Below are 8,056 nucleotides of genomic sequence, written 5' to 3'. Positions count from 1 at the left end.
TGACTCAAGCTTGCTACAGGAAGCCTTAATGGATGCTGGGGGTTCCCGCATATTGACAACAAAGAGCTCAGCAGACTTTCGTCTCTGGCTGAGCCAAGGACAATGGCAGGCTGCCTACTGATCTCAACATGGGAGCTTCCCTCTTCAGGAAGAGGACACACCTCCCTGATCAAAGGAATGTGATAGCTGTTGCCTGTTGAAAGGAAAGTTACAAAGAAAAAAAAACTGCCCAAAACTTTTGGTGTTTAAATACTTATTTGTGATTAAGTTTGAAACTCTTTAACTGTGCAACCGGAAGGAGGACAAATCTAAAAATTGGTAGATGTTAATCTAATTTTAGGCCCTTGCTTTGAAGACATCAATGAACCCTGCACTATCTAAGGACCAAAGTTACAGGAAATCCTAATTGTAGCAAAACTATTAATGCTGCAAGTCTAATATTGTATATCCATGCTCCAGTGATAATCGCCTAGATGTGTACTGAAGTAGACATTTTTAGTCCAAACTGTTATGATTAAAATTGTTCAAATTCCACAGAAGGACAAAGACATCCCTCACAGAGATGTTGATTGAATGTGAAAATAACCCATCAAAGATGTTATGTATGTGTCCGATTTTATTAGGGGGCATAATTTTAGAAATGTACATTTGTGCAAAAGTTAAGTTTTGGTCAAAATCAATGTGGGAGTTCCTAAATCCTATCATAAGAATGACAGCTCTGTTCTGACTTCCAACCAGAACAAGGCAAGTGCCTTTGGCCACTCACAGACGTGGGGGTGTGGTTTGAAATTCTGCCCATACCATAAACTTTGTGATGCCATTTGGTAGGATAAATATAGGAACTTCACCACACATAGGGACTGACTGCTTCCTAACTACATCCTGATTTCCGCACAGCGCTTTGTTCATGACTTCTTCATCTTGTTCCTCACTTCTTCATCTTGCCTGATTCCAGACTTCTTTGCAAAAACCAAGGCCTCAGCAATTGCTGAACTCTTTTTAGCTAGGCCCAAATTGAACCATCCCAAACTTAAGGGAATTTAATTCTGATCCAGTCTGGCTTGCTATCATTCACGCTTGCCTGCTGAAACTCGCCATCATGCTAATCTACCTTGTACAGTGACCAGAAGGGCCAATCCATTCCAAATCCAGTTGAGGTGCCAGTCCAATTGACCAGAACCACCCGCAGATCATCCTGCCAGAGGTGCCCTGCTGCCGGTAGACCCGATCCGATGACCAGAACCCGGACGGTCCAATCTCAATTACAATGGACTGTAACTATCAACAGGAATAATAGCCACCCATAGTATATTTGCCTTGTCCTATCCTAATCTCAACCTATCCCATCTTTATCTTCAGAACCCTAATATTGTCAGAACCATTCTTGCACTGATTTTTCCCATTTTGTGTCATTAAACCATAACCCATTAGTGATTTGGATTAAATAAAGTAATTCCCATGCAGAACGGAAACCAGGGTATCACACATGAAGAGTTACAAGCGGCCGTGCGTAACTGTGGATATTCACGGGTGGCATTCTCTTTTTCATAGTCATTAATATAGTGTAATAAAACCAATCTGTCATTTTTAAAACCGGATTTTTGCTTTTCTCTGTTCTATTTTTTTTCAAAAATGCCTCTCACTAAAACTTCCATAACTTCTTCAATTTTATAGATAGAAATGTAATTTCAACTCTCACTTATACCTAAGACCTTTAGCTATGTCCACAACTAAAAACCGCATCATGTATTTGACCCTTTTTTATCACAAATCGCATAGTGAAATTTTGCTGCGAATTTACATGTTCAAAAGTTGTACACGTGTCTTTTCCCATCCAAAGTGTTTCTTAACTCCCATCCTGATCTAAAGTGTGTACTGCTCATCTTGTTGCTCATGTGTGTAAGGACCCGTTTAGTGTTGCTCTCATAAGAATTTCTATCAATTTAAGCATTTTTGCCCACTTTGCATTGTTTCACAAAGCCATTGTCACCCGTCATTTTAAAAGTGTCAATCTCCAAAAGCGCTTTTCTCTCTTGTTTGGGGAGGGAAGATTGCATTCAAACTCTAGACATTGTTTTTCATTCCTGAATACCTGCTACTTACTTACATCTGTGTAGGATTGCTCATTTGTGCCTTAAGAACTTTGCAGGGGGAAATATTAACCTAAACACTATCTGTTAACAAACCAAAACTGTTCTTTTTCCTGTGTTTTCCATTCTGCATTACTATAAGTGAATTCAATTGCTTTACTTATCTTCTGAATTGTATTGTCACCACTTGGTGATTACTGCCCTATATATATATATATATATATATATATATATATATATATATATATATATATATATATATATATATATATTAAAATTTAGGTGTGATTTGAATGTTCAATAAACAAATAAATATTTTCTTTTACCAACTGGCCTGATTCCTGGTCTACTGTGACCTGGGGGGTATTTTGAGACAAGTGTGATATGAGTGGTATATCATTCAGAATAATGAACCTATAGACATAATAAATAAGTATTTCATTGCACACTACATGCTAGGCGAGAACCGGGTGTGTGCCTGATTGAAATCCTTAACAAATGGGTATACCTCCTTTACCTCTTTTGGTAACGTGGGGCGAGTTCAGGCCGTATCTTCAGGAGGGATGTGATCTGGTAACAGAAACAACCCAAACAAATTAAGTACAATGCTTAAAAACATAACAAAATGCCCAATCATTGTTCTTTAAAACTACATACTTTTAATCAAACAATAAAGTCCAATCAATTAATTAAAAAATACTAGAAAAACTCACCTCTGTGGAAGAAACACAGAGAATGTAGACTTCTGAGAGGGGGCCCTCTGGATAGATGAGCTGGGGTGTTCAGGCAAAAGACTGGCAACAATGTCACTACTCAAGGATATGTGTGAAGAAAAGAAATAGATAAGTGGTGTTCCATAAGAGCACCATTGGGGCAAGGCCTCTTCATAGTACCTTTGACTCACAACAGCTCTGAGTTGGGCTTCTAGGTACTTTTGCGGCGATGGAGACAGCACCAAGACATTCAAGTCGATGCAACCCTACTGGCAGTCGGCGTCAAGTCAGTTAGAAGGAGAAGGCTTCCGATGGGTTGCCAATGGTTTAGGACACATGTCGAGTCAGGGGTGAGATAATGGTTCTGTTGGGAGGACTCAGGATTCAGAACAGGCAAGTTTCTGGCTTCCAGCAGTCAAATTGGCACTCCAGTCCATTGCTCCCATGATGATAAGCCTGCAATGAGGTCGAGACGAGAGAGTCCACTTCAATGGGTCTAGCCTGCACCATGGGTCCTGTTTGTGCTTGAAGTGCATGGAGCACGGTCTATCAGGCTACAAGATGCTGCAAGGCCTTTGACAGGATTCTAAGCTGCTTCTGGGTATAAGAGTTGCTGGCAAACCAAATCCAGGGGCTCCAGAGCCAGGTGAGTGCTCCAGTTCTGCACACCAACTCCAGGGAGCTTGTCCGGCACCTATAGGGGATGCTTAACCTCCAGATATTAGTGTCCTGGTTCCAGTGGAGCCAGCAGAGCGGCCTTAGTTCACTTCAGTTCAGCGACACTGTCCACTGGGCGTGGTTAGGGGGCACAACTCTCCTCTGCCTTGGATGCCTTCTGTCTTCACCTCTATGTCAGATGATTTTGAAACAGGTTGTACTTCTAACAGAGGCCCAGTGAATCCTTTGTCCTTCCAAATATGATTTAAGGAAGGATATGATTTCCTCCCCTTAGAAAGGCAAAATGTCACAGTGGATTGGTTCAAAGCAAGCCTGCTGTAAAGGGGCCAATCCAAGCTATTGTAACAAGTGTCCTTTGCCTTCTGACATCATACCCAGAGTGCCTTGTCTTGCAGGAAATTAGGGTACAGGATGTGGTAGAGAGCCCTAACAGAAAACAAGATGGTTAAACACCTTACTGAGGCCACCTCTCCCTTCTGTCTACTCTAACTCCACCCCTCCCTTTGACAGCTGACTTTAAAGGGACTCCAATGGTCAGCACCCGAGTGTGAGTGTAGCTTAGTTATGGCAGTTATTTTTTTTTGTATTGTATATGGTTAAACAAATATTTCAACCTTTACAAAATATATAGTAAAATACAATGTTAATTAATCACAATATACAAATTGTTTCAAGAACGTGAACAAAAACATAATATTACAACCTTTACAATAAATACTTCACAATAAAAGAAGTAAAGAGAAGAAAATACAGAGAAAGAAAAGGATAAAATCCCAACAAGTAATTATAAAGTCAACACCAGTCATCATATTTAAATCTTTACAGCAGAGTCCAGAGACAAACTAGGCTTTAAAAACGTTCAAGTTTTTGATAAAGGCCCACACCGCATTTGCTACCAATAAGGGTGCAAGACACAGCAGCCTCTGCCAAAGCATATCATTATCTATATAATTCACACTATAAACAAACTGTCTAAAATAAAATATTCGAAAAAAGATAAGTACAGGACAATGCAAAATTAGATGTTTCCATGATTCAGTTTCATTTAGATCTTTCAGTGGAGACAGTACGCTTAGAATTAAGGCCTCTGCGGGCTAAAATGTTTCTTTTGGGGAGAAGATTAAAATGAAATCTCAGAGTATTAAGGCGAATAGTCTTTGGGAAAACAGTGTAAATAAGTTGCCTATGCTTCTAGGTTTTTATGATCCATTCTTAGGTGAATCAATGATGTATACCCATGCATGGATTCAATGGTTGCAATCCAAGCAGCTGTATACATAGCAAGTTCAACACAACCAGGTCTCAAGACAAGATCCTGCTTAGTGAATCCCGGCCCCCGCAAAAAACCCATACAATGGACTGCAAATTGATTCACTCTATCTACCTTGTTTTGTTCCAAAAGAATATACAAATCACCATACAGCGACCGATAGGGAGAATTAACCATCTTTTGAAACAATAGGAGAAGTTTCCGGTTTGCTCTTACTAACAGTGACTTCAGGCACAGTTCAAAATGCATAAGCGCAGTTTGAGTGCAAATCAGAAGCCTCAACGCCTTCCTCTATAAAAGGACCTCCAATTTATGAAACTTCTTCAATACCCAGGGTTGCATCATATCGACCCTGTAGAGCAATTTCGGCACTACTTTATGTTCATAAAAATTAATAAGAGGGACTAGCGAAAATCTGTAATATGTTGTATTAATATTTCTCGAACTGCGCTGCTGGTGCAATTGCTTTATTCATTAAGCAATGCCATAGATTACAGGTTTACCAAGAATTGGAAAACCAACCTAGATAAGGTTTTTAACTGCCCAACTAAAGCTGAAAGGCCATTTGCCAGTTGAAAATTGCAAAATGTTAGTTTTCACAGGATTGATTTGCAAGCCATTAGCCAATGAATAAGAATCAAAGGCGGTAATCACTCTGTAAACCTATGCGAGAGCAATACAAAGAAATCAGGAAATCGTCCACGTAAGAAATCGAGTTATATTTAAATAACCAATTTTGGGTAAATGAACCCGGACTTCATCAACACTTCCTCTAAATCTGCCAAAAAAGACTAAAAAGGCAGCGTGCGGGTATACACCCCTGCCTCAACCTGACCTTAGCTTCGATTTTATTGGACAGATTAGATTCCAGATCTAGTTTGACTTGTGTATTTGAGTTTTCGTGAAGTTTGATCAAGATCCTCAGCAACCCCACGGGAATTTCCCAACCTGCTAGTTTGGCCCACAAACATTCCCAAATCGAAGACGGACGTGACGTCTATGGAGGCTGTAAAGATGGACTTTTTTTTCTGTAATGCAAGTTCTTGCAAGCAACGCAAAACGATCCCATTCAAAGAGGTTCTGTGGAATCTGCGAATAACAGTTTCATATTTTTTAATGATCCCTTCCTCCATAGCCCATGTTTCTAGCTACCAGAATTCCTTGAGACCAATTGAGACTAATCTGTAATACCTGAAAAGACAGCCTCCCTGAAGATTGTTAGAGACATGAAAGCGCTTGGAGGAGAACAGCAACTTGAAATGCAGCAGGTATTCAACACTGGGAACTAGAGTGCGCGCCTCACCCTCCCTCTGTTTCTCTACATATTGGTTCAGAAGGCTCGGGCTTTAGAGGCAGCGGCACCGGGGTCACCATGCCAGACCCAGGAGAGCCACATCATTGGTTTTCCCCCTTCCCCCCACCAGGACAAAATTGTGCTTTTGGAGGGGAGTTGGTTCCTGCTTACCAAAGTAGACTACAGCTACCAGAATTCCTTGAGACCAATTGAGACAATCTGTAACACCTGAAAAGACAGCCTCCCTGAAGATTGTTAGAGACATGAAAGCACTTGGAGGAGAACAGAAACTTGAAATGCAGCAGGTATTCAACACTGGGAACTAGAGTGCGCGCCTCACCCACCCTCTGTTTCTCTACACATGTTTCTAGTTGAGTTAATGCTATGGAGGTGAAGATTTTACTAAATGCGTCCATCAGCATGATTGGTATAGTTCTTTGGATCTAAACGTGGGCCTTTTTTATAGATCAGTATGACGTAAGATGTTTGCCAGGATTGTAGAAAGCGGTCAGTCACCAGGATCTGATTAAAGAATACATCCAGAACCATGGCTCACACTTCTGGAGACAACTTAAAGAGGGAATTAGACAACAAGTTAGGGCCCATAGCTCGGGACGAGAGGGCCCTCTAAATTCTAGCCCAAACATCATCCCTGCAAATTCCATATGGCAGTGTGCAAAAGCACATGGAGCATCCCAAGTGCCAAATGGGATCATCAAACAAACGATCTCAGGCCCAAATAACCAGACAGACTCAAAGAATATGGCAAAATACTACATTATCAGTTCAATAAAGTAGGGAAACCTGGCGAACAAACAAATTGTAGCTCACACACTCTCAACGCATTTCAACTATGCAAAAGGCTTTATACCTCGATGTACATCAGCTATGACATCATCCTACGTGGCAAACAGTAAAAACCTATCAGGCGGAGGGATTGGTTAAGGGAACATTAATCTATAACTCATATAAATGTTAGTATCATTATTGGCTGCCCCTTATATGGTAGGCACACCTTGAACAACATCTAACTACGTAAACTACGTAAAATACGGATAATAGCATAACAGCAGCAGCGGATCAGCTTCTGCAACAATAAATGGGGCACCATTACAAAGGCCCTCATGATTGGTTGTCACTCTCCTCCAACCTTGAACATTCAGCTCATTAGCAGCACATAAGAAAGGAAACCTAGGTGCAGGGGAACAACGTCAAACAACTGCCCCCCTTAGCTCATTATCCTACCATCTCTCATCAGTTATGCCCTAAGCCAAGGCTTCTTCTCTGTAGTTGACCTTGCTGACTGTTCTCTTCCTCTGAACTTTAAAGGCAGTGAAGGTACATTGCTATCTTCGTCTGGAGCTTTACGAATAGGCCTTGTTTCCTGGTCTTGAACCACGTGTAAGGAGACCATGATTTTGGCCATTCTGTCCTTTTATTTAGTGCTATTTGATTAAATTATATTGGATGTTATTACTCTCCTCAGACTTTGGAGACTTGGTTGCTCCGTCTGCATCTTTGATCGCTCCATTCTTGGCACTCACAATTATTCACTCCTTTACTTACTCTAAGAGAAATATTTCTTATGCACATGTCTTATCCTCTTCGACTCCTTTCGTGCATTGCAGTTGTTTCTTGCTGCGGCATCCTTGATTCTGAGACAAACAAATATCCTTTGTTCTTGCATAAATCTTTATTCCAGCACCTGCCAGCTCTACAGCATTGGTCTTTCTCCTCTCAAGGCTTTTTGATACTTTTATACAATGCCAGCATCAACATGGCTGCTTTACTAGCATTATATCTCCCATTTTAGCAAGCTTCTACATTGTCTTATCTACCCAGCGTTTCTGCACATATACATCTATGGCATCTATTGTTACTTATCTTGTAAGTGTATGAAGTTTTCTTCATATTCACATATGTTTACTTCCTCACTTTTAGCTTCATTTTCCAGATATTCATACATCAGGTTTAGTGCGTACACATGCCTTCTCTTCTTCATGACATTACT

Source organism: Ambystoma mexicanum, chromosome 12 (assembly GCF_040938575.1).
Source record: "Ambystoma mexicanum isolate Mex_15411 chromosome 12, UKY_AmexF1_1, whole genome shotgun sequence".
NCBI classification, from domain to species: Eukaryota; Metazoa; Chordata; class Amphibia; order Caudata; family Ambystomatidae; genus Ambystoma; species Ambystoma mexicanum.
The sequence above is the reverse complement of the archived record's forward strand: the minus strand, read 5'-3'. Positions refer to the sequence as shown.